Source organism: Oryctolagus cuniculus, chromosome 10, assembly GCF_051225735.1.
Source record: "Oryctolagus cuniculus isolate XC-2025 breed Fujian yellow rabbit chromosome 10, ASM5122573v1, whole genome shotgun sequence".
NCBI lineage: Eukaryota > Metazoa > Chordata > Mammalia > Lagomorpha > Leporidae > Oryctolagus > Oryctolagus cuniculus.
Genome location: NC_142876.1, coordinates 110395584 through 110422786, shown reverse-complemented (window position 1 = coordinate 110422786; position 27203 = coordinate 110395584). Strand labels below are relative to the sequence as shown.

The window sequence follows — 27203 nt, the reverse complement described above, 5'->3', positions numbered from 1 at the left end:
AGGACAGAAAATGGGGGCGACTCCTTCCTCTCCATTAGACCTGACCCTTGTACATTGGAAAGATGTTAAAAAGGTGGCTCATAACAACAATGTAAATGTTAAAAAGACCAAGTGGGTTAGTTTCTGCACCTTGGAATGGCCCATTTTTGATGGGGGCTGGCCCTGAGAAGGAATGTTTATCTTAACTATTATTTCCAAAGTTGAAGATTTAATCTTTCAGCCTTGAATTGGACACCTAGACCAAGTACCCTAAATTGTAACCTGGAGGAGTCTCGTCAAACAGGCAGATGGACCCCTCTCCTGGGTCGGATCCTTTCTACCAAATTCCCCAATACCAGTTTCTAATCTGTCTATCCCTTGCAGGTGCTCCCTGTAAAAACAAAAGAAAAACAAGAGCCACCTGTTTTCCAAGGAGGAATGGATGAGTCTGAACTTTTTCTCCTGCCCTACTCCCCTCTGGTGGGGAATGCTGCCCCGCCACAGGAGGAGGTGGGGCTGTGGGAGGAGCTCCCTCAGGGGCCGCCGGCTCAGTCCACCCAGAGCCACAAGGGAGCCCCTCCCCAGCCTGCCACCACAGTAACCCTGCCCCTAAGGCTGGCAGGACTGGCAGATGCCGATGGCGACCAACTTCTTTGGTATTGGCCGTTCGCAACCAACTGTACAACTGGCAAACACAAAATGCCCCTTTCTCTAAAAATCCCCAAGAGCTTATTAACCTTTTAGAAACTGTTTTGTTTACCCACCAGCCCACCTGGGATGACTGTAACCAACTTTTAAGTATCCTTTTCACTACGGAGGAGAGAAACCGGATTCTGGAGGCAGCCCAAAAAGCAGTGCTGGGACCAACTGCGGCCCCTGTGACAGATCCGGTGATCACTAATGCCTATTTTCCCACCACCTGTCCCGATTGGGGCTACAATACAGCACAAGGTAAGGAGAGACTCCAAGTCTATCACCAGGCTCTGTTGGTGGGTCTCAAAGCTGCGGCACGTAGGCCGACCAACATGGCCAAAGATTATTATATAAAACAGGGAGAAATGAGAGCCCCGCAGCTTATCTAGAGCGGCTGCTAGAGGCTTTTCGCCAATATATGCCCTATAACCTTGAGGCAGAGGAATCAGCTCAAATGATGATGTTTGCATACATCAATGAGGCAGCACCAGACAGAAAAAAGAAACTACAGTCACTAGATAGATTAGGCGAAAAACACCTTCGAGAACTAATGGCAGTGGCAGAAAAAGTTTTTAACAAAAGAGAAACAGGAGAACACAAAGAAGAGAGATGAGAAAAGAGACAGGAAAGGAGCTTAGTGAGGCTCCTAGCACAGCAACAGGTGCAACACCAGGAGGAATTACACGAGATTCTCACTGCCGCTGGCACTGGGACAGCTAAGCCACCTACAGGAGAGAGCAAAGGACCACAGCACCATAACCCTAAGGTGGGCAAAAATCAATGCGCCTATTGTAAGGAGGAGGGGCACTGTGTCAAGGATTGGCCCCTAAGAAAAGGACGGCCCCAGCCAGCTCGGGTCCTCCAGGCAACCCTGGAGGGGGACAGCAACTAGGGGAGACGGGGCTCAGACCCCCTCCCTGAGTCTAGGGTAACCCTAAAAGTGGAGGGGAAGCTAGTAAAATTTATGGTAGACACGGGAGCTAAAAATTCAGTTCTCTTAACTTCTGGAGGGCCCATGTCTGATAAGACAACTTGGGCCCAAGGGGCCATGGGCACCAAGCCCTATAAATGGACTACCCGAAGAACAGTGGACTTGGGAGTGGGACGGGTAACCCACTTGTTTCTGGTCATACCTGAATGCCCCTACCCCTTATTGGGCCGTGATCTCTTGTCTAAAATGAAAGCTCAAATTCACTTTTCAGACCACAGGGTGTGACTGCTGCATGGTGATGGGCAGCCAATTCTGTGCTCGTTACCAGTGACTTAACTGAAGAATACAGACTTCACCAGGAGCCTCTCACCCCGGAGACAGAAATAACAAATTGGCTCCAAGGATTTCCATTAGCGTGGGCCGAGACAGGGGGTATGGGACTGGCCAAGCACTGACCCCCAGTGTATGCGGAGCTCAAAGCAGATGCTGACCCGGTACAGGTCTGCCAGTACCCGATGCCACTACAAGCAAAAGAGGGAATAACTCCTCACATCAGGAGGTTGCTGAAATTGGGGGTTTTAAAGCCTGTGCAGTCTGCCTGGAACACCCCCTTGCGGCGGGTGAAGAAACCACACTCCAATGACTACCGGCCAGTCCAGGACTTACGAGAGGTAAATAGAAGGGTAATAGACATTCACCCTACAGTTCCAAATCCTGGATCTAAAGGATGCCTTCTTCAGCCTGCCATTGGCTCCCAAAAGCCAAATGTACTTTGCTTTTGAATAGCAGGACCCTGAGATCAGGATAAGTGGCCAGCTGACTTGGACAAGATTACCCCAAGGATTCAAAAATTCTCTATTTTTGATGAGGCCCTACATGAAGACCTAAGTGAGTATCGAACCCTAAATCCTAATGTGAGTCTGTTACAGTACGTGGATGATCTGTTAACAGCGGCTGCAGACCGGGAAACCTGCCTGAGAGGAACTGAGAATGTACTGCAGACTTTGGGGGACTTGGGACATTGAGCCTCTGCCAACAAGGCTCAGATTTGCAGATCGAAGGTGGCATACTTGGGATACCTGCTTGAAGATGGCCAGCGGTGGCTCTTCGATGCACGAAAAGAAATGGTGTTAAAAATCCCAAGCCCCGGCCAGCGCCGTGGCTCAACAGGCTAATCCTCCACCTTGTGGCACCGGCACACAGGGTTCTAGTCCGGGTTTGGGGCACTGGATTCTGTCCCGGTTGCCCCTCTTCCAGGCCAGCTCTCTGCTGTGACCCAGGAGTTCAGTAGAGGATGGCCCAAGTGCTTGGACCCTGCACCCCATGGGAGACCAGGAGAAGCACCTGGCTCCTGCCTTTGGATCAGTGCAGTGTGCCGGCCGCAGCGCGCCGGCCGCAGTGGCCATTGGAGGATGAACCAATGAAAAGGAAGACCTTTCTCTCTGTCTCTCTCTCTCACTGTCCACTCTGCCTGTCAAAAAAAAAAAAAAATCCCAACCCCCACCACCATCCGGCAGGTAAGAGAATTCCTGGGCACAGCAGGGTTCTGCCGCCTTTGGATTCCTGGGTTCGCAGAAATAGCTAAGCCCATGTATGAAGCCACCAAGGAGGGGCCGGGTTTTAGTTGGACTGAGCAACAACAAAAAGCATTCGACCTCTTCAGGAGAAAACTTCTGGAGGCCCCTGCCCTGGGACTCCCCGATGTGACTAAACCCTTTTACTTGTTCGTGGACGAGTGAAAGGGCATCGCGAAAGGGGTGCTTACCCAGACCATGGGGCCACGGAAAAGACCAGTGGCTTACTTGTCAAAAACACTGGATCTGGTAGCTGCGGGATGGCCTCCGTGCCTCCGCATCTTAGCTGCAGTGGCCCTCCTGGTGAAGGACGCTGATAAATTGACTCTGGGACAGAATTTGACTGTGGGCACCCCTCATGCCTTGGAGGGTGTCCTCAAACAACCACCAGACCGGTGGCTAAGTAACATGAGGGTGACTCATAAGCAAGCCCTGTTACTACGCCCCACTAGAATAACTTCCCAGGTTCCCGCTGCTCTCAACCCAGCCACGCTGCCACCGGACCCTGCGCTGGAGACTCCTCTCCACGACTGCGCTGGCACACTGGCCCAGGCTCACTGCGTTCCACCGGACCTGAGGGACACTCCGTTACCCGACGCAGAAGCCGCCTGGCTCACTGACAGCAGCAGCTTCATGCGGGATGGCCACAGGTATGCGGGGGCAGCAGTCACCACTGTGGGGAGCCATTGCACGGCGCCCTAAAGATGGCGCCGGCTCCTTTCCCCCGGAAGGACTGGCGAGAAACAAACATCTCCTAATAAGGAGATGTTTGAGCTCCCTTCCGGCTTCCGCGTTGCTGTACCAATCAATGCTTGCCACTTGGCCGCTTTTGATTGGTGCGCGGATGGCTATAAGAGGGAGGGGAGAAAAAAGGGCGCGAGATTCGAAGTTTGAAAGAGGTTCCTGAATAAACTGCTGGAAGAAGAGTTCGGGTCGTGTCTTCCTTGCTGGTCGAGGGACGCGACAACTGGTGGCCCGTACGGGGAACATCTCGAACGCGAACTCAGAACTTCCTGCAGTCAGGGCAGCGCTGGTAAGTCCCCCGGGAAAATAAGGTGGGGATCCGCGATAAGAGCGGGCAGTCCTGCGATAATAGCGGGAGGGTAGTTCTGCGATTAAAGCAGAGGAAGTTCTGCGACAAAAGCAGAAGGAGCTCTGACCCGTGGCCAGGGAAGGAGCGCAATTTTTTGACGATGGGTAATTCACAGTCCCATGAAATTTTTCTGGCGCTGAATGCGCTGCTTCGGGAAAACGGTTTGAAACTTAAGCCTAGTACGTTGCATAGGTTTTTACGTAACTGCGATACCATTGCACCCTGGTATGGGGTTTCGGGAAGCCTTACTATCCCTTCATGGGACAAACTAGGCAGGGATTTGGATTTTGCATTTGAACAGGGTAATCTTGAAGGGGGAGTGAGACCAATATGGAAGTTAGTGCGAGCATGCCTCGAGGATGAGCAGTGTAGTGAAGCTATTCTGAGCGGTCAAGCTGCCTTGGAGGAGCTTCAGGAAGAGCGCTCCGAGAGAGCTGCCAGTGAAAAAGGGAAAACTTTGAAGGAGAGTCGGAAAAGAACTAGGAAAAAACTGTACCCCGATCTTTCCGAGTTGCGCAGCCCCTCCTTAGTAAGTAGTTCTAGTGCAGAAAGTAGCTCAGAAAGCAGCAGTGAGTCTGAAGAGTGTGGCGATAACAAAGAGTCTGGTATAAAGCAAGTACGGGAATTAAATCGGCAAATGAGGAAATTGCAATTAAAAGGAAAAAAGGAACTTAAGCATGGTACTTTCAAGGGGAACTTAGGGGAGGAGCCTGAAGCCTCTCCTCCTCAGTATGAGCCTGTATCCGCGCAAGAAAGAGGGCGGACTTTCTGTCCGGGAGTCTGGAAACAGGTTGGTGCGGAGTTGTTAAGTGCCTATCCTGTCTTTCAAGATCCGCAAGGGCAGAGGTATGAGGAACCCCTCGACATAAAGATAATCAAATCACTAGCGGAGTCAGTAAGAGCCTATGGCATCAGCGGCTCGTTCACGCTGGCTCAAGTAGAAAATCTTCAAAGATACTGCATGACTCCAAATGACTGGAGCGGGTTGGCTCGTGCCGCATTGTCACCAGGACAATACTTAGACTTCAGAGCTTTCCTGATTGACTTTGCCAATGAACAAGCGGCAGAAAATGCAGCGGCAGGGAATCAGCATTGGGACAGAGATATGCTGCTAGGCATAGGGAGATTCGCTAACCAGCAGACAGGTTACCCACATGCAGTGTATGAACAAGTTAACAAGATAGCCATCAAGGCTTGGAAGTCTATACCCAACAGAGGAGAGGTAAGTGGGAATTTGACAAAGATTACACAGGGACCCACCGAGCCGTTTTCAGACTTTGCAGCGCGCATGGTGGAAGCTGCGGGTAGGATTTTTGGAGATCCAGATCGCGCCATGCCGCTGATAGAACAGTTGGTTTTTGAGCAGTGCACTAAGGAATGCAGAGCCGCTATAACACCATGGAAGAGCAAAGGGCTTCAGGTATGGATAAAACAATGCAGGGAAATAGGAGGGCCGCTATCCAACACTGGCCTTGCTGCAGCAGTCCTTCAAATCACGAAGGGCAATAGGGGATCAGGGAACACTGGAGCATGTTTCAGCTGTGGAAAAATGGGACATATGAAGCGGCAATGTCCGCAAAGGGGAAGAGGCAAAGAACAAAGACAGGAAGGACCAGGAATTTGTCCAAAATGCAGGAAGGGAAAGCACTGGGCCAACGAATGCCGCTCGGTAAAGGACATTGACGGCAACGTCCTTGTTTCTGGCAATGGTGGGGCGCGTCCAAAAAACGGGCAGCGGGGCCCTCGTCCCCAGGGCCCGCAAATATATGGGGCATTCGAGAGTCAGCATCAGGGCGCCCATCAGGATCAACAGCAGGGGAGGCAAAGTCAGTGGCCCAGCTTCAGACATCCCAGAGACCACGGAGAGCCACTGCAGGCTCTGCAGGCCTGGACCTCTGTGCCACCACCAGACTCATACTGACACCAAAAATGGGAGTGCAAGCCATTGAGTCAGACTTTCAGGGACCCCTAGAGGAAGGGACAGTGGGATTGTTGTTGGGACGTTCATCCTCTACCTTGAAAGGTCTCATAATTCATCCAGGAGTCATAGATTCGGATTATACTGGCATGGTGAAAATCATGGTTGAGTCCCCTAGAGGTATAACAGCTATTAATCCAGGAGATAGGATTGCACAACTTGTAATCCTTCCTAGCAAGCATTTGCAGTTCAGTGCATCAAAGAAACAACGAGGAAGTGAAGGCTTTGGGTCCACAGGCGTAGATTGTACCTTCTTGTCTTTAGAACTAGACCAGAGACCAACCTTAAAGATAAAAATAAATGGAAAGGACATTCTTGGCCTACTAGACACAGGTGCAGACCGTAGTATCATCGCCTCCAAGGATTGGCCTCCAAAGTGGCCTAAGCAGGCATCCTCACAATCCCTTCGGGGACTGGGATATTCAGAAACTCCTGAGATGAGCGCAGTAATGCTGCGCTGGGAGGATGCAGAGGGACATTCAGGCACGGTGCAACCTTATGTTTTGGATTTACCTATCTCTTTATGGGGCCGAGACCTTTTGAAAGACATGAACTATAAATTAAGTAATGAATACTCCCGTGTTTCTCAAAAATTGATGAAGGATATGGGACACCATCCGAATTATGGAATAGGAAAATTCTTACAAGGAAGAAATGAGCCCACTGAAGTAGTGCAGAGGCCTTCTCGCCAAGGGCTGGGTTTTTCATAGGGGCCGCTGAGGAAGGTATTCCCATTACTTGGAAGCACGAGGACCCAGTGTGGGTTCCTCAGTGGCCTCTGTCCTCAGACAAATTGGTCGCAGCGCAGCAATTGATTCAAGAACAATTGAATTTAGGACACATTAGACCCTCTGTATCGCCTTGGAATACTCCTATTTTTGTAATAAAAAAGAAATCCGGGAAGTGGCGGTTGCTACATGACTTGAGAGTTATTAATATGCAGATGCAGGTCATGGGGCCAGTGCAACGTGGGCTGCCTCTTCTATCTGCACTTCCACAGGGATGGCCCATAATAATAATAGATATTAAAGACTGTTTCTTCTCCATACCCCTACATACAAAGGATTGTGAAAGGTTTGCCTTTACCTTGCCGGCGTGCAATCATGAGCAGCCTGACCAGAGGTATGAATGGGTTGTGCTTCCACAGGGCATGGCTAACAGCCCCACAATGTGTCAGCTATTCGTGGGTCAAGCGATTGGGCCTTTACGTAAGAGATTTTCTTCCCTAAAATGCATCCATTACATGGATGACATCCTCTTAGCAGCAAAAGACGAATTCGTATTAGATGATGGCTTTGCATATTTGATTCAGTTGTTAGAAAGTAAGAAGTTATTTATTGCCCCTGAAAAGGTTCAAAAAGGAAGCATTGCAACTTATCTGGGATCCTGCATAACTAGTACTCAAATTGTTCCTCAAAAGGTGGAATTGCGCAAAGATAGTTTAAAGACTTTAAATGATTTTCAGAGATTGTTAGGAGATATAAATTGGGTTAGGGGTTATTTGAATCTTCCCAATTATGAACTTAAGCCACTTTATGTCATTTTGCGTGGTGATTCGGCATTGGACTCACCGCGGTGCTTAACTCCGGAGGCCAGGGAGGCCCTAGAGAAGGTAGAAAAGAAATTACAGGAGGCATTCTTATGCAGAATGAATGAAAATCTGCCATTGTCATTATGCATTCTCCCAACGCTTAGCCAACCTACAGGGCTAGTATGGCAGGAAGGTCCGCTTTTGTGGATACATCCAAGGAGCTCTCCAGCCAAGTCTATTGAGTATTATCCGGCAGCGGTGGCAAAGCTAGCACTGGAGGGCTTGCAACAATGTTTACAATATTTTGGAAAATTGCCGTGTGAAGTGATTGTTCCTTATGATGCCAAACAAGTCAACGTCCTATGTGCTCTTTTAGATGATTGGGCAGTGTTTCGTTGTGGGTTCCCAGGCTTTATAGACAATCATTTACCAAAAAGTCCATTGTTACAATTCTTTAAAGAACATCCAGTAGTATTTCCAAAAATTACAGCCGCTGAGCCATTACTAGGTGCTCCAAATATATTTACGGATGGGTCAAAAACAGGCTGTGGGGTTTATATGGTAGAGGGTAATGACCCGGTATTTCATCAGTTTCAGCCAGGCTCACCTCAAGTTGTGGAGTTAAAAATAGTTATTGAGGTCCTTAAGCAGTGCTCTTTTGCCTTTAATTTATTGTCAGATTCCTTATATGTGGTGAACGCATTAAAGATATTGGAAACCGCAGGGCCGATTAAACCTTCTAGCCCAATTGCATCCCTATTACATATAGCCCAGCAGTTGCTTTGGTCACGGAAAAATCCCTTTTTTGCTCAGCATATTAGAGCCCACACAGGCATGCCTGGTCCTTTATGTGAAGGCAATGCGCGAGTAGATCTGTGTACTAGACAGGAATTCATCTTTTTTACTACTTCCGCAGAGGCTGCTAAAGCTTTCCATCAATCTTTTCATGTCAACGCGTGCGCTTTGCAGCAGAAATTTCATCTTTCCCGCGCAGATGCCAGACAGATTGTACTTGATTGCGCTGACTGTGCTGTTACTCGTGCACAGCCCAGTGTTGGCGTAAACCCTAGAGGGTTACTGCCTGGGAGAGTATGGCAGATGGATGTGACCCATGTATCGGAATTTGGGAAATTGAAATATGTTCATGTCTCAGTGGACACGTGCTCAGGCATTATGTATGCCTCTCCCCTCAGTGGTGAATCTACACGTCAGGTGATTGCTCATTGTCTGGATGCATGGGCCGCCTGGGGGAAACCCCAGGTGCTAAAAACTGATAATGGCCCGGCCTATACATCTCAAACCTTTACCACCTATTGCCAAAAAATGGAGGTTCAACTTGTCCATGGATTGCCATACAATCCTCAGGGCCAGGGCATAATTGAGCGAGCACACCGCACACTGAAAGAATATCTTTTAAAACAAAAAGGGGGAGTTGGCTATAGCCGCACCCCGAGAGAGAGAATTGCCTTAGTCTTATTTACAATTAATTTTTTAAATTTGGATGTGCATGGGCACTCAGCTGCGGACAGGCATCAGCAACAAGGAAACCCAAGTAGAGGGTTGGTAAAATGGAAAGATCTCTTGACGGGCCAGTGGCGTGGCCCTGATCCCGTGCTGGCATGGGCACGAGGTGCTGTTTGTGTTTTTCCACAGGATCAACATGACCCGGTGTGGGTTCCGGAGCGAGCGGTCAGGCGGGTCTGCTACGAGGAGAATCCTGCTGTTGCTTTTGATACTTCTGCCTCAAATGCAGCGGACACTGGCGGAGCAGAGATGGGGGATTCTATCAGTATTCCCAAAGCCGATGCCGAATTGGTCCGCGGAATTTGACTACACCTTGGAGCAACTGCGCCTTGCCATGGTCACCATCAACTCCACGCATGTGGATGTCTCCCTCGCATCTGGACTGTCATCCCAGATCCAGCTGTCTCCAGCCTGAAGGAGTGGGTGGGACTTGGAGCTTTGACGGGGTTGCTGTTACTTGTGTTATTTTGCCTGTGGTGTTTGTGCAGGATGAGGACAGCTCATTGGCGGGAATTGGCCATGATAGCTCAAGCCTTTTATGCCCTTGAGGCTGGACAACTGCCGCAAGCATGGCTGGCCTTCCTTGAATGCTAGGCATGGGTGCAGGGTGCGAGGCAAAGCACTGCAGAGAGAACGAGCCATTACGTTCTCTGGAAGGCAAGTCTGTCTGCATGTGGGTTGGCATCCCAGATCCCACCCCCGCGAAAAGGATGCTGTTCCAGGTGGATGCCTGGCAGTGGGGGACAGACCCCTACCTTCTCCTGTAATCCTTAGATGCCTAGTTCTAAAACAAAAAGGGGGAACTGTGGGGAGCCATTGCACGGCGCCCTAAAGATGGCGCCGGCTCCTTTCCCCCGGAAGGACTGGCGAGAAACAAACATCTCCTAATAAGGAGATGTTTGAGCTCCCTTCCGGCTTCCGCGTTGCTGTACCAATCAATGCTTGCCACTTGGCCGCTTTTGATTGGTGCGCGGATGGCTATAAGAGGGAGGGGAGAAAAAAGGGCGCGAGATTCGAAGTTTGAAAGAGGTTCCTGAATAAACTGCTGGAAGAAGAGTTCGGGTCGTGTCTTCCTTGCTGGTCGAGGGACGCGACACACCACCACCACTGAAACCATCTGGGCAGAACCCTGACCCTCGGGGACATCAGCCCAAAGGGCAGGACTAATAGCCCTAACAATGGCCCTTAAATTAGGCAAAGACAAAAAATTAAATGTCTATACCGATATGCCTTCGCCACTGCCCACATCCACGGGGCTATTTATCAGGAAAGGGGCCTACTGACTGCAGAAGGAAAGACTGTCAAAAACAAACAAGAGATCTTGAGTCTCCTCACAGCCCTATGGGGGCCCTAGAAACTGGCAATCATTCATTGCCCAGGCCACCGAAAAGGCTCAGGGCCTATCCAACTGGGAAATAACTTGGCAGATAAGATTGCCAAAGAAATAGCCGAAACCAGGAAAATTACTCCTGTCCTAGTGGACCCGGGGGCACGAGATTTGCCAGAGACCCCCCAATACACCCCTGAAGACCTGATCTGGATAAATGACCAACCCATGGCCCACCTAGACAAAGGCTGCTGGAGGACAGTGAATGGACGGGTCATCCTACCGCATAAATTAGGCCAGACCATCTTAAGGAAAATCCATCAGGCTTCCCACCTGGGAACTAATGACACAGCCTGCTCAAGCAATCCGACCTGAGAACACTGACGACAACGACCTTAGCAAAGAGACTGCTTCCAAGTGCGGCACCTGTCGGTTGACTAACGCTTGTTTGGCCCCCAACAGTTCAGGTGCAAGAATTAGGGGAACCTGACCGGGTACGTACTGGGAAGTTGACTTTACTGAAATTAAATCAGGAAAATTTGGCTATAAATATTTATTAGTATTCATAGATACTTCCTCTGGATGGACTGAAGCCTTCCCCACAAAACATGAAACTGCCAACGTGGTAGCAAAAAAACTGGTTGAAGAGATCGTGCCCAGGTATGGATTTCCCACCATGATCGGGTCAGACAACAGCCCAGCTTTCATCTCGGAGGTAAGCCAGGGAACAGCCACTGCACTGGGGACATGGAAATGACATTGTGATACCAGCCCCAAAGCTCAGGACAGGGAGAAAGAATGAACAGAACGCTGAAAGAGACCTTAACTAAACTGGCCTTAGAGACTGGTGCGGACTGGGTAACTCTCCTTCCCCTTGCTCTACTCCAGGTTAGAAATTCCCCCTACCAGCTCCTTTTGAAATTATGTATGGTAAACCCCCTCCCCTAATACCTAGCTTACAGCCTGATCTGATTGCTACTCTAGATGACCAGGATGTCCTGGACGCTGTGCGTCGGCTCCAGCTAATGCACCAGGATATTTGGCCTAAATTCAAAGCTGTATATGAAACTGCTTCTCCTCCTACCCCTCATAGATTCCGAACGGGGGATTGGGTTCTGGTTCAGACACATCATCGCAAGACTCTCCAGCCTCGATGGAAGGGCCCCTTCGTTGTCCTGATGACAACTCCCACGGCTCTCAAAGTAGACAGGGTCGCTGCATGGATCCACTACTCTCACGCCCGGCCGACGGACCCGCCCACTCCTCCGACAACGGAGCCCCAAGGAGAAACCTGGAGCATCCTCAAACATCCGCCCAGCCCACTGAGACTCACACTGTGCAGAGATGGGGGCCAATCCCAAAACCCTCCCAGCTAGCTTTGATTTTGCTTTTGATCTTGTTTTTCTTTTCCTTCCGTCAAACTTCGGCTGTAAGTAACCCTCCTCAATCGTACCGGTGGGTGCTGAGTAGAAACGGCAAAGTTCTACCATCACAGACCGGACCACTTGGTGGGCCAGCGGCGGCATCGTTTGTAACGACTCTGCGCTCTAGCCCCTCTCTGCCCTCCTAAATGCTAAGGACTTGTGTATGTGCCCTGCTTCAGGACCGACCTACTGTAACAATCCGGTCACTAACACTGTGCCTATGGGGGGTGTGAAACAACAGCATCAAGCTGGATACTGAAACCAGGAAAAGATCCAAATATCAAGGCACCATGGTGGCCAGAAAACTGTATACCTGACAGCCCTTTTGGGAGTGATGGGAGAAAATAAAGTCACAAAATCAGCAACCAACTATGTAAACAAATCCAGATCAATGTAACCGACCCCAGTGACCCTAGATGGGCCTATGGAAGGAGCTGGGGTGTTAGATACTATACAGAAGGAATGGATCCAGGAGGGATATTTTCCATTCAGAGATTCCTGACAGAGGAGTCAGTGGCAATAGGCTCCAATCAGGTAGTAAATCCTCAACCAACCCAAAAGCCGACCCCCAGTACAGCAGGCCTCATTATTGCCTCTAAACCCAATGCAATAAGCCCTACCATTTCCTCTGGACTCACAAGGGTTACTAATGCCCCCAACACCCTTAATCCTCAAATTCCTGTAAAACACCCGCTATTAGATTTGCTTGCCCAGTCTTTCCAGGTCCTAAATGATACCAACCCAAATTTAACAATGGCTTATTGGCTTTGCTATGACATAGCCCACCCTTATTATGAAGGTTATGCGGTAACCACCACGTTTTCTAACTACCTCCTCCACTAACTGTAGATGGAAAAGCCGTAACCGGGGTTTAACTTTAGAACAGGTTATGGGGCAGGGACTCTGCTTGGGACAGGTCCCCCACAGAAAAAAATTTCTGCGATTCTGTTCTTAAAGCATTTCCAGCAAACCAGTATATCATCCCTCACAATGACACCTGGTGGGCTTGTTCTACCGGCCTTACCCCTTGTGTCCACCTCCAGGTCTTAAATCAGACTGATTATTGTGTACTTGTTAGATTGGTCCCCAAAATTCTGTATCATACAAATAGTGAATTCCTAAAAAAGATCCAGGACAAACAGGAAATAATTAAAACCCACAGATATAAAATGGAGCCCATAACTGCCCTAACTTGAGTTTACTAATAGGAGCCAGTCTGGGGGGATGGGGGCTGGGCACCAGGGTGTCGGTCCTAGTAACCCAAAACCAACAGTACTCCAAATTAAGGGCAGCTATAGACATTGACATAGAATGCATAGAAAACTCCATTACCCACTTTGAATGATCCCTCTCATCTCTGGCTGAAGCTGTGTTACAGTTGAGGAGGGGACTCGACCTAGTGTTCTCGCAACAAGGGGGTATGCGCTGCTCTGGGGGAAGAGTGCTGCTTTACGCCGATCACGCGGGCCTAATGAAAGATAACATGGCTAAAGTCGGGGAAGGACTGGCACAACGGAAAAAAGAACAGGACGCCTCTCGGGGGGGTCTGAGTCTTGGTGTAATGCATCCCATGGCTAACCACCCTACTAACAGGACTCACTGGGCCCCTCGTTCTCCTAATTCTAATCTTAACCGTTGGCCCTTACATTATCAACAGACTTGTGCAGTTCATAAAACACAGATTGGGCACCATTCAATTAATGGTCCAATGGTCCCAGTATAGACCCATAAACGTTTGTGAAACTTACGAACTGTCAGTCTAAAAACCATGATTGGGTTTTTCAAACATGAACAAAAACAAAGAGGGAATGAAAAGCCAAAGTGACTCCATTTTAAAACAATAAAAAAAAAGCAGCCTCTGTTTCCCATAGTAGACCCGGGTCCTTGTAAAAGCAGGCATTCAGGCATTCCGGAGATTTCAAAGCTTACCAGGGACAGCTAGCTCGGTAGACCAAGGACAGCTCAGTAGAGATGGCTGAACAAAGTAACTCCCTGTGCCCAGAGCTTCCACGCTGTATGTAACTCTTTTTTCCTGCTGATGTAGCCCTTTTTTCCTTTAAAAACTCTCCCAAACAAAGACCGGGGCCTCACTCCTTCCTCCGCTGCATGGTTGGTTGGATGGGGTCCCTGTCGGGGCCGGTACCCCTGAATAAACCTTGCTCTTGCAGTTCGGTGTGATGGACTCTCTGGGGGTCTCTGTGGGATCTAACGATCTGGGCACAACAACCTAACAAATCAAGGAAGTCCCCCACTGAGCACAGGGTATAGGTAGGATCTGATACACCACTGTCTGTTCCTTTAACGTAGGGAACCCCTGCAGAAGGCCATCAGCTGCTGAGGTGCTAGGAATTTGTTTTCTTATGGCAGCAGTGCTGTGCATGTCTTTCCTTTGGCTAGAGGTGGCGTGGCATGCCGCTCTTAAGCACTCAAACATGGGAAAGATAGATACCCCCCTCTCAGAAACCCACAATTTCCAAACATAATGAATCTGTGTGATAAGAGCCTGTCACTCCAGGCCTCTGCCTCACAGACATCAGTTGATGACTTAGGGAGAGAGAGCTCTGATGGTGAAAATAACATGACAGCAGACAAGGCATCAATGCCTGGTCAGCCACCCCCCAAGTACCCATGGGATGAACTTAGATGACCTCGAGGTGATAACCCATGTGAGGTCATCCCATCCGCACCCAGTGAGGATCCCCACATTTGTGGCAGTCCTCAGGCACCCCAGGCTCTCAGGGCAGCCACTAGACCCCATCCCACCCATATGTTTGCCATTAACGTAGGAGTGGATGCAGAATTCAGGCCTTGGATTGCAGCACCTGTAAAAAGGCTTCTGCTAACCAAAGGTAGAGGATATGCTTGTGTCTTTCCAGAGAATGCGGAACAGCCTATTTAGGTACCAGCCAGAAACATCAAGCCTGCAACTGACAGCCAACCAGAACCAGCTGAACAAGACTGAGAATCCACCTTGTTAGCAGACGCACCTGCCCTATCATCCTACCCTGAGAAACTGCCCATAGCCATATCTGTTACTATTTTGTACCCCCACTAGCTCTGGTCAGCCACTCAAATGGCCCACAGCCTGTGTGCGGACATGCCATTCCTGATTACCATTGTTCCTCATTCCTACCCCTATCTGAGCAAGCACTCCTGTGGTCTCCCGTTTTGAGCGCTGGTTAATCAATGACAGGTAAGATCCCCTGGGGGACAACCTAAGACAGGCACAGCTGCATACGGAGGCTGTGGAAACGGGGTCAACAATGGTATGGCCAAGAATCATTCCACCAATTGCTCAAAAATAAACGAAAAGGGGGAAATGTGGTGGAATGAGAAGGTCATGCCAAGATGGCCACTGGCAACGGAAACTGACAACAGGCTGTGATTGGATGGCTTTGGAAACCACATGGCAATGGAGCCTGCCTGGCAACAGGCTATGATTAGTTAGGGCATAGACCACCCCTTGACCAGATTGGCTGCCTCAGCTATATAAGCTGCTGTACCAACTGAAATAAACGAGTCTGTGGGCTGCTCACCTCTGGCCTGCTTTCACTCGATTCCCGGGGTCTGTGTGGTGACTCTGCGCCTCTTGCCCCCACCACGCTCCTCCTCTCTGAAAGAATCCACAGCAACAGTAGGCTACACTAAATATACATAGTCTGAATATTCCAAGCTAGACCCAAAACTATGAGGATGAGTGGGAAAAAATAAAAAGGCAGTCTCAAGCACTCACAGTAGTGGGTACTACAATGATCTAACTCTCATTTTCTTAGGGCTGGGATAGCCAAGTACCATAAACCAAATTACCGAGAACAGAAACGGATGAAGCCACAGTTCTGAAGACTAGAGTCAAAAATGAAGCTGCGGGTGAGGCCATGCTCCCCCTGAAGGGCCAAAGGAAGAATTTTAGAATTTTACTTCTGAGTAACGTGTGTGCAGGCAACAGAATCCTATCAAATTATCCTGACTGAAATATTTCATCAGTTTCCAAATCAGTTGGGCTGCGCGATTCCAAAATCCCTCCTTCGAGATTTTGTCTAAACTGCCAAGTGAAGACCTCTTAATTCACTGATCTCCATCAATGGCCCCTGCCAAGGAACAGTTCAAAGTCTTGAATTCACAAAGAGAGAAAGTAGTGAAGGTGAAAAACAGCAATCAGGAACCAGATCTCAGATTCTCTTTCCTGGGCCAACTGAAAGCAGGCTGCTTCATATTGCATCCCATTAACTTTCTACTCCTCAGTTGTAAACCAGTCACTCAGGGCTCTGGCCAGGCACAAAGCACGTTCCAGCTCACTAAGGCTGGGGTCGGCCTGAGGGGATGCGCTTTTCCCAAGACCTCCCTCCACTAAGGCTGGCATGGTTGATCTGCAGACCATGCTTGCTCCACTGAAGATCTACCAAACTAGAAAGCACAGTGGGGGAGCCAGCGCTGTGGCGTAGCAGGTAAAGTTGCCGCCTGTAGTGCCAGCATCCTATCTGGGCACCAGTTCGAGTTCCGGCTGCTCCACTTTTGATCTAGCTCTCTGCTCTAGCCTGGGAAAGCAATGGAAGATGGCCCAAATCCTTGAGCCCCTGCACTTGCATGGGGACCCTGAAGAATCTCCTGGATCCTGGCTTTGGATCAGCACAATTCTGACGATTGCAGCCATCTAGGAAGTGAACCAGCAGGTGGAAGACCTCTCTCTCTACCATTGCCTCTCTGTAACTGTACCTTTCAAATAAATAAATAAATCTTCTACAAAAGAAAGCATAGTGGGAAATACTATGCCAGGGAACTTCAAAAAGTGTGTGGGAAAACAGATTTAAAATCTAAGCTTATTTTGGTGCAAATCTATGCTTAGTTTTTTCATAATATGTATTATTGTGAACTCTTTGAAGACTAATCTATACTTGCATTTTGAAATATTTTGCGCCAAAATAAACTCATTTTTCTATTTATTTTGTTCATTTGAAAGACAAAATGACCATGAGAAGAAGCAATCTTCCACCTGTTGCTTCACTCCCCAAATGGCCAGGACTCCACCCACGTCTCCTACATGGATGGCAGGGCTCAAAGTCCTTGGGCCATATTTCACTGCTTTCCCAGGCACATTAGCAGGGAGCTGGATCAGAAGTAGAGCAGCTGGGATCCAAACCAGTGCTCCAACATGGGATTCAGCCATCACGGACAGCAGTTTAACTCTACACCACAAAACTGCCCCTAAATTCATCTTTTAATTCCAGATTTCCACAAATTCTCAATGTCTGTTTGTAATTTCATGAAAGCAACCAAATCTAAAAAGTGCCTAGGAATTCACTTTCAGGAATTATCCACAATGTCCATAGGAAGAGAAAACAACAATTAATGGCTAGACATGAGGGTCTGAATTAAGTGATCAGATAGGATAATCTGATGATGGGAAAATAGCAATTCTTCCCAATTCATCCAAGAGTTCAAACCTAATACCATGTTTAAAGCCAAGATTGCCATATGCCGACTTCCTGGTTTTCTTCATCCCATTCCCCCTCATACAGCAGGGCTGCCATCTGCCCAGCCCCCAGTGCTCCCAGGTACCCCCTTCTCTCAGCCTAGCAGACCCCAAGAGCAGCTGTGCAGCCGCAGCAGGAGGCCCTGCAGGCCCAGGAGGCTGGCGGTGGGGGCGGGACCCTGTGGCGTCCAGAGTCCCGGAGCTCTGACACTGCACACATCTCTTGAGCACTCGGGCACCTTTGTAGAAAATGGAGCTAAACAGGCCCCCGCTGAGTGCACACGGGGAGCGTTAAGCAGGGAAGCGGCTGCATGCACAGAGCACAGGCCTGGTCTCCACTGCTCCATGCGCTCAGGCTCCAGCTCCCCTTCCTGGTTCCCTTCACCGCCTGAGGGTTATGGAACCCCGAAGACTCTCCCCTGACTCATTTCAGGACGGGACCAGGGGCTCTGCCCACCATCAAAATGTGGCTCCATCCATACCCGTGTGGGAGACCAGCCCTGGAGGCAGACTCCTGTTTCTCGCTACTCCTGGAACTCAGGCTCTGGTTGGCGACCTGTGAAGAGCAGCAAACGTCTCCTAACTCTCATTCCACGAAGCTCACTCAGAAGTGCGGGTCCCCCGCATTTCTGCACTGTCCGTCTCCAGGCAGAGGGCGGGGCCATGGCCAGTGTTGCGTAGCAAAGTCCTGATCATAGTAAATGAGCGGCTGCGAGACGAACACGCAGATCGCTTCTGACTATTTGGTGCCTCCACTTCCTGCGACAAGCCCACAGAGGACAAAGGACGTGTGTTCCCTAGGAGATCACCCACTTCAACACTGCTCCAACATTTCCAAGTTCCCAGCATTCCCGTCAGCAGACGCAGTACCACGTAGTCACTACAAAGGAAGAGTGTCCAAAGCTGACAAAGCAATAGAGCAGTACAAGTGATGACACAGGAAATCTCTCGGAATGCATCCAGGGGAACTGCGTCTATGTTGGGGGAAAAAAAAAAAAAAAGGGCCTGGAGCTGCGGCATAGTAGGCTGAACCTCCACCTGCGGTACTGACATCCCACATGGGCAATGGTCGATGTCGCAGCTGCTCCTCTTCTCACCTGTCTGCTTGCGTCCTGGGAAAGCCGTGGAAGATGGCCCAAGTGCTTGGGCCCATGCACCCCACCTGCGAGACCCAGAGGAAGCTCCTGGCTTCAGATTGGCCCAGCTCCAGCTGTTGCAGCCATTTGGGAAGAGAACCAGCAGACGGGAGACCTTTCTCTCTGTCGCTCCCTCTCTCTCTCACTCTGAAACTCTGTCAAATAAACAAAACCTTAAAAAGGAAATCCTAGTGGCGCAGGCACTGCGGTGCCGATGACGCCAGACTTGCGGTTCTCACATCCCATCCAGCAATGCCAGCTCAAGTCCCGGCTGCTCTTCTGACCCAGCTTTCTGCTGATGCACCTGGGAAGGCAGAGGGTGATGGCGCATGTACGCAGGCCCCTGCCACCCCTGGGGAGACCAGGATGGAGTTCCTAGCTCCTGGCTCCGTCCTGACCCAGCCCTAGCTGCTGTGGCCATTTGAGGAGTGCACAGCAGATCGAAGATCTCTCCCTCTCGGTCTAATGCTCTGCCTCACAAATAAGTAACAAATCTTGCAAAAAGTCCGAGGAAGACGATGAACTTGCACTATGACGATCAACAAAATGCGGCCCTGACTGCTCCTCACGATAGCATGGAACGAACGCTCTCCCTGCTTGGTTTCTACTTCTCCATATTCACGGTGCTCCTAAAGCCACCTATCTAACTCCTACCGTCTGAAGACGTTTTTGGAATTCACATGACAAACAGAAAGTAAATGAAGAGAAGGCCACAAAGGAAGCCACAGAGCCAGGGCAGAGGCGGCAGGGGCTGACACCCGGGGCCTGTCCCCACGACCCTGAACCCCAGCGTCTCCGCCAGGCTCACACACGCAGCTTGCTCACGGAGGTCGGCTAGCTCATTGCGCCGAGCAGTGGAGTCTCGTTCTGCTTTGACTTCTCTGGTGGGTCTTCCTGGCTCACTCCTCCTCAACGGTATCGGTTTCTCCAGGCCCAATTCCGACCGAGACCTTCTCTGGCCAGAACCCAACATCTTCCTTCCTCTAGAGGGCAGGAGAAGAAAGGGTCACTGACTCAGCTGATCAGATACCCGTACTGAATGCCCACCACGGAGCACTCACTTCCCCAGGAGGCAGCTAAGCCATGGTGACAGGTGCGGGCCCCGCCCTCCCGGAGTCCTCGGCTCGGATGTGCCGCCTAGAGCAGGAACCCGCAGAGGAACCATGCACAGCCTGGGGCAGGTTCTCAGCCCTCCCTCTTGGCAACGGCTGCCTCCGAATGAGACCACTAGAGCTGTGTCCTTCACTGCAATCAACAGTTGGAGCTGCACCAATTCCTAGGCGAAGGAGCCCAATGGAAGGCAGACTCGGCCATGTGCCCCAGTTTAGAGATGATGAACAGGACACATAAGTACCTGGGTCAGAGAGCCACTGGTCCTTAGCAAAGCCAGGACACCCAGAGCCCCCTGGGCCAGGTAGGGAATTGACTGTCCCTCACCGCCATGTCTTCATCTCTCAGGATGGGGCCTGACCCAATGCAGCAGTAACCAAGCCTGTGTGGAACCCTTACCCAATGTAGGGATGCACGGAATGGGCGAGACAAGAGAGGCTTCTGGAACATGTTGGGGGAAAGCAGGTGAAAGCTGACCCAGTGTGGAAGGACTCACACAACGCAACCACAGCACAGTGGCTGCCTGCCCACAGCAAGCAACAGCCTGGTGCCTTCGGGGTCCAGGGAGCACCCCAGGGTGTGCGGGCGGCACAGGCAGCAGGAAGGAGCCCTGGGAGCACATCACCCAAGGCCTTTGAGGTCAGACTCCGAAGTCTGCACCTGCTCCTACAGCACAGGACAGCCACGAAAAGTCACAGAGCAACGAAGTGCCAGGGACAAAGGCGTGAATGACAGGTCAGGCGGCAGCGGCTGGCAGAGTCCACTGGAGAGAACCTGGGTATGGAGAGGACTAGCACTGGGGGAAAGAGAGAGATGGGGAAAGAAACAGAGACAGAGGAAAGAGAGAGAGTGCTCCGAAGAATGAGACAGGCGGGCACAATGACCAGGTGCTGGGTGGGGAGGCCCAGGCCTGAGAGCACGGGAGGGGGCAAGCATGACTTGAGGCTTCAGCAGTGACGTCATCTTCGTCCACCACTGAAAAGCCAAGCAGAGGGGCAGGCGGGGCAGGCAAGAGAGGCTCCCGCGGCTGGGATGTTCCAGCCTGGACCGCAACTAGAATTTGGGAACGTGACCCACCTGTGTCAGCTCCATTTCCTGTTCTCTTTGTAATGAGATGCATCCAACACCAAATGTTCCATCACAGGGCCACAATCTCGTTATCCTTCAAAATCTCCCCTGCTGACGCACACCCTCCTACTGTTTGGACCCAGGCGGCCCCGCCCACCGGCCTGCGACCAGCGCGCCAGCAGAGCCGTGCACAACCCAAAAGCCATAATACTGGCAGGAGTGTGTGTGTGTGTGTGTGTGTGTGTGTGTGGAAATGCACACGACACAAGCGCACAGGCACACATACAGTGTACACAATGAGCATCGAGACACACATGAAGAAACAACTATCAAGTGCCACAAAACGTTTTCAAACAGCCAGGAAATCACTGGGTCCAACTACCTACCCATAAAGCCACCCATAAGCCACCCAGCTGCTACCCCCAGGTGCAGGTTCCCACTCGGGGGTCTGGATGGGGCCTGGGTGCCTGCATTTCCACGACACTCAGGGCGAAGGCGCAGCTGCAGGTCCCCGGAGCACACGGCACCGAGTGTGGACCCCACGCAAGGCCACACACACTCCACGCACCTGTACTCCCGAATGCAGGGGCAGCTCGGCCACCGCGGGACAAGTCGCCTCAGTCAGCCTGCTTAGGTCCTGGTCCCGCAGCACCCATGAACTCTGCACCTGCTTGTTGCATTAGGGCACAGGGACTGTTTCTCAGTCCACCTCGTCTGTAGCTCTTTATGATCTAGAAGACAGGATTTGACAATTCTCCTCTCAACCTCCTGCAGAAGAGCAGACTTGTCCCTTCCGCTCCCTGCAGCCCACCACCAGCCCGATGCCACCGGAGGCCGAATGTTCCAGGTTGCTCTCCCAGCCTGGGGCAGGCCCAGGTCCAGTGCTCTGACCCCCACAGCAGCAGGACCTAGGGGGCCAGGCAGGCACCAGCGTGCGCCAGTCAAGTGCGCACTCTGAGAGGGAGCGGCCCCTGCCACTGCGCACCCTCGGCGCCTTGCCTGCCTCCCCTGGGTCCTGGCACTAAGATTAAGCAGAATAAAATGGGGCCGAGAGAGCCGGTCTAGAGGTGCTGCAGGGGCGGGGTTGTGGGGGATGGCAGCCTCTGGCCGACCCCCAGCACAGCCCTGTGAGAACCAGCAGAGGGTCCAGCCTGGCCCGCATTCGGGAGCAAAGCGGCCCAATGTTAGAGACGGCAGGCCCTCCACTCACGGACACACTGTGACCATCAGACAAACACTGGACTCCCTGTGGGGAGCAACTCGGACTAGACTAAGTTACTGGAATTAAGACTTATTCTATGCATCTGCTCTCCCACAATATGGCGCTGGGAGAGGAGAAAACAGCTTCTACACAGCTGCCTCTTGCCAACTTGAGTGATGACCTCCAGGAGCTGATCCTGCTCCTGATTGGAGGAGCAGCGTACTCGGCATGTGGGCAGCCGAGTTGGGATTGGCAGAAGAGGACTATATAGGAGGAGAGAGACAACATGCAACAGGAACATCTAAGGGGAACATCTAAGAGGAACACCTGTGCAGCCCCCGAGAGAGCCGGCCGGCGGTGTGCCGCTCCCCTGCGGAAGTGGGGAAAATGGCTAGGGGGAACCGCCCTTCCACGGAGGTGGAAGGGTAGGTAGCCAACCCGGGAAGAACCAGCAGCAAACCCGGGGAGGGCCGAGCAGACGAAAGAACAGCGCAGGGTCCTGTGTCATTCCTCCACGAAGACGGGGAGCGACATAATGGTGCCGTGACTCGGATATGAAGCCTAGGCAGGGTTTAGTGTCGTTCCTCCATGAAGAAGGGGAGCGACACTCCCCTTCCAAGAGAGGACACTGCCGATTCTCTGGCCAGCAAAGCAGCACGTCGTGTCCCAGGCCAGATCCACCTCCTGCTCAGACAGGGGTCTGGGAACTTATGGAGCGAGGGGCAGAACTGGGCGAACCAGCAATGGAACGTGATAGGGGCTGGGGAGACAGCTGGGACGGCCTCTGAGCACGCACCTTGGCACATCACGCCTGCCACACACGGCGTGTGCCAACATGCTGCTGCAGCGTCCCCCGAGGTGTGTCCTCTAACGTGACAAGGAACCAGAAAACCCTGCCTCCGTCTGGGTGGACCTGCGCACGCTCGGTGCACTCTTGGCTGCAGCCAGCCCTGTCCGGTTTTATTGGGGACTTGGGAAGGACAGCTCAGATTATTATTTTTTTAATCTGGCAAAAACCACCATTATGCGCTGCAAGTTACAAAGCCTGTCCCTCCCTCCCTCTCTCTGTAACTCTTTCAAATAAATGAATAAATCTTTAAAAAAAAATAGAGAAAGCATCACACATCCAAAAGCAGCTTACGGAAGGAGGTGGCGCCCCAAGCAGAAGATCAAGTTCAGGAGATGCCGCACGAGCAACCGGGGTTACCAGTAGGACGGACGAGCTCGCGCTCGCTGTCTCGGTGTTGCTGTCAGCCAGTCTCTGTCCAGGCTCTTCTGTGACTGCCATCAATTGGCCTGCAACATAAAGCACCCTGACAGAAGAGGCGGTCACCACGTAGCAAGCTCGATTCCCCAAGAAGACGCTGCCCTTCCAGCATGCCTCTGTGTGCACCTAACCAGTAGCCTCCAAAGCACCGGAAGCAAGAAGCCCAACTCCGAGGCAAAGCTCAAGCAGTCATCATGGGGAGATAATTCCTGTAGACTGAACCAACCAACGAGCAAGGTGTCTCTCCTAAGCTGGAGGATTCGCTGACTTTCACATTGGTGGTTCAACATTTTGGCCACAACAACATGTAGGAGACCTTGAAGAGTGCCGGTGGCACTGGGCTAGCACTCCTGTCTGCCTTAGGAAGAAGGGGTCTGGGCTGGCCCACTCCAGGAGAGGGTGACAGAAACATGAGCCACCATCCAGAGCCCAGCTGAGGCCAGCGGCCCAGCAGAGCCCTGGCTGTGGTCACCGGGTATGCGGCTGCTTGGCTGTGACCCCAGCGAGTTTGTGGCCCCAGCTGCTGCCTGCGCCTTGACACGCAGTGTGTGCGTCAGCAGGTCTGAGGCAACGTCTACTGACCAAGGCACGGGTGCTGCACGGCCAGCTCACGGGAGCCCACGCCCCCCCCTCTCCCTGGCCTCCGCCTCTGTGCAAAGCAGACGGAGCCTCGCCGGCTCCTCAGGGTGCTAAGGACCCAGTGTGCCACCAGGGCCACGGCGGGGTCACCAACGACTGCTGATTCTTCTTAAGGTGCGGGTCTGAGAGAAGTAGAGACAAAGAGCGCTCTCAGCAGCTTGCCCAGCCCGCAAATGCCCCCAAAGAGACCAGACTCAGCCAGGAGTCCAGAACTCAACCCATGGCCTCCACGGGGCGGTAGGAGCCCCACAGCCTGAGCCATCTCAGCTGCTGCCCAGGCTCTCAAGAGCAGGAACCAGGGCCAGGATGGAGCCAGGTAGGACCCCAGGGGCTCTGCTACGGACAGCGGACAGCGGCCTCCGGCCTCAACCACCAGGCCCAGCGGCCACAAAAGCAGCCGCTTCTCTCTGACCTTGCTCCTGGGCGTCACTGGGGGAGGGGAACACTTGGGCCTTTGCGCCCAAACCACTGGGGAATGTCACTAGCGCACCCCCTTGTTGCAGAGTGTGGGCACTGCGCCCCGGCACCTACCCAGCGCACAGGGAGGCCAGCGAGGCCGGGAGAGTCCAGGGGCTGATGGGGGACCCTTCAGTCAGTCGCAGGTGTAGCCAGAGGCCCAGCTTAGGGCTCGCTGCTGTCCGGGTGCTCGGAGTCTCCCTCCTGGGCCCTGGCCCTGGCCCGCACGTCCTCCTCCAGGTCACACTGGGGCACGCCGGCCCTGGAGGACCCGGTCTCTCTGTTGTCCTCTGTCCCAGGTGCACAGGGACCTGCTGGCCCTCCGGGCTGGGAGACAATGACAGCCGTCACCAGCCCTGCTCCCACGAGGTAGGCCCCTCTCCCAGGGACGCCCACCTTCTCCTCCCTGCCTCCCCTCCTCCTGCCCCTTCCCTGGCCCGGGCCACCGCTCTGCCTGGCACAGGCAGTGGAGTTAGGGAACCCCGGGGTGGCACACCCGTGGAGTTAGGGAACCCCGGGGTGCAGGGACCAGGAGGGTAGGGCTGGCGGTGTTGGGAGAAGGAGCCGCCAGCTCCTCCCGCAACCCGGGTCCGTGTCCGCATGCCCGAGACGCCCGCCCAGGTGGGCGCCGGTCCCGGGAAGCACCGGAGGTGGAGGGCGGCCACCGCGCGTCTGCCGTCCAGGGAAGGCAGAGCAGGCCAGGGCCGGGCACCAGCAAGCGCCGGGCGAGGCAGGGCAGGGCAGGGCCTGGGCGCTGGGCTCAGGGCCGAGCTCCGGTCTGCGGGGGCGGAGCCCGGGGAAGGCAGAGAAGCGAGAGAGAGAGAGAGAGAGAGAGAGAGAGAGAGAGAGAGAGAAAGGGCCCCCGAGGGCAGGAGGCAGAGGAAGGGACCCCGGGCTGGGGAGTCCGGGCCCCCGGCGCCTGGAATACCTGTGGGCTGCTGAGCTGGTGGCAGCGGCTCGGACCTCAGGCTCAGCGCGCGCTCCAGGAGTGCGTGCGACGGTTGACGTCGACGTGCGCTCCAGGAGTGCGTGCGACGGTTGGCGTCGACTGGATTTCAGGGAGGCCGTTGCCTCAAGCCGTTTAAGGGCTGTTGGGAAATGGGCGTGGCCACGGGAGGGGCGTGGCCTGGGGCGAGTCCGCGGGCGGGGGCGGGGCTTCCTCTCCAGCTTTCGCAGAGGAGTGCTGTCAAGTCAGTGTCTCCGAATTCGGCAACGTGCTGCACGCGTTCACTAAGTCATGCGGTCTCTCGGGAGCTCCTACTTTGAATAGAAGCACCCATCCCGCACTTGACTGTTACCTGTGGGGAGTGGAGGAGGTCGCTGGCTCCTCCCTGTAGCTCCATCAGCACCATCTCCCCTCCTTGTTAAAGCACAGGAGGTTCCCAGCTCAGATCCCCGCACAACCTCCCTCGTGGGCTTGCGGCCTCTGTTGCGGACGTTCTCAAAAAAATCGTCAAAGTTCTGTTCAAAACGCCTGAGCTCCAGCTCGGGGATGAGACACGAGGCTCAGAGAAGCAAAGAGATTTGCCCAGAGCCACACAGCGAGTGTGAGCTGCGCTGGCTGGAAATCCCGACTGCCTGGTTCCCAAGCCAGGGCTCACCTGCAACACCATCCTCGCCAAGGCCGTGGCCGCTGCTCCTGACTTTGAAGACCCCAGCACAGCACAGGGCCGGGGCAGCGGCACGGCACAGAGCTGAAGCTGGAGCCCAGGTCCCGAGACTGCCAGGCATGCCTCTCTAGCCACAGCATGGGGTCAGCCACTTCCAGAACTGTGCACACGCGCTGGGCCCTGCCAGTGCTCTGCGAGTAAGCCTCAAGAACACCAAAGGCAGTGACCTCACGCAGAGGGGATTCAGACCCTCGCCTGACACAGCACTGCCACCCGCCCACACCCCAGCCGCAGCAGCAACCCAGGGACCGCTAACTAGAAACCCGGGATGCCTGTGGTGCACCGCCCAGGATGCACCTGCCCCAGGGCCCCCTTAGCAAGGGCAGACAGGCACCCTTCGCACAGCCCCCAGCCTCTGGCTCCTCAGGTCCCCCTGCTGACGGGGGCTGCTTTCCTCACATCCTCATCACCCAAGACAACGGCCAGTCCTACCCCAGCTCAGGGAAGGAGGCTGTGGGTGCTGGACCAAGCACCAGTGCCCGCTTCTGGATGTGCAACGGTGGGAACTAGGCCCACCTGAGACCACTACCCAGGGAAGGATGGAGTCAGACACATGAGGGGAGCAGAAAGGTAGGCATTTACTGTTACCCGGTCTCCGGAGCGCTGAGCAGCAGGGGGAAGCAGGCACCGCCCCCAGAGGCTCAGCTCCTTTATCCCTGCCGCGCAGAGAAAGGTCCCCTCCCCCAGCCTCTCGTTGGCTGTGAAACTTGGGAGGTACAATCCCAGCTCGACACGGCACCGGAGTCAGGGTGAGGGGTGGGCACGAGGGGTGGGTGTTGCTGGGCAGACCTAGAACAGGGGTAGGGGAGTTACGTCGTCGTGGTATCATCCAGGCTCTGGGAACTGAGATGGCAGTGCACTGTGTAACGGGCGTCCACTGCTTACAGATTACAGAGCTGCCGCAGGTTACAAAGGATGCAAAGCAACCCCAGCCGTTGACCCACTTCGGGGTTTTTGTCCTACGGGGGCTTCTGTAGCTCGATGTCATTCATGGCCGCACCGCGGCTAAGCTAAGTCTTTCATGAAGAGTCACCACTGGGTTATTTCTCACACAGAGAGTCAACATGGTTTTAAATGGGTCAAAAATGAGATTCTGGGGTGTGGGAGTGAGGAGCGGCCTCCAGCCCTGCAT

General features: G+C 52.9%; 1 protein-coding gene across 2 annotated transcripts in view; it reads right to left on the bottom strand.

Annotated features, from left to right (window-relative positions):
* The window catches only part of LOC103349190 (serine/threonine-protein kinase MARK2), a 97942-nt gene extending 72447 nt beyond the window's left edge, over nt 1-25495 (bottom strand). Inside the window, exons 1-2 of one of the 2 annotated variants that reach the window (XM_089306556.1) lie at nt 25330-25495; nt 24477-24728 (exon numbers count right to left, since the gene is read on the bottom strand). The gene's annotated coding sequence lies outside the window, so the exon portion shown is untranslated. The remainder of the gene's footprint in view (nt 1-24476; nt 24729-25329) is intronic. The other variant, XM_070049997.2, reaches the window with a different exon arrangement.
* Between the last annotated feature and the right edge of the window lie 1708 nt (nt 25496-27203).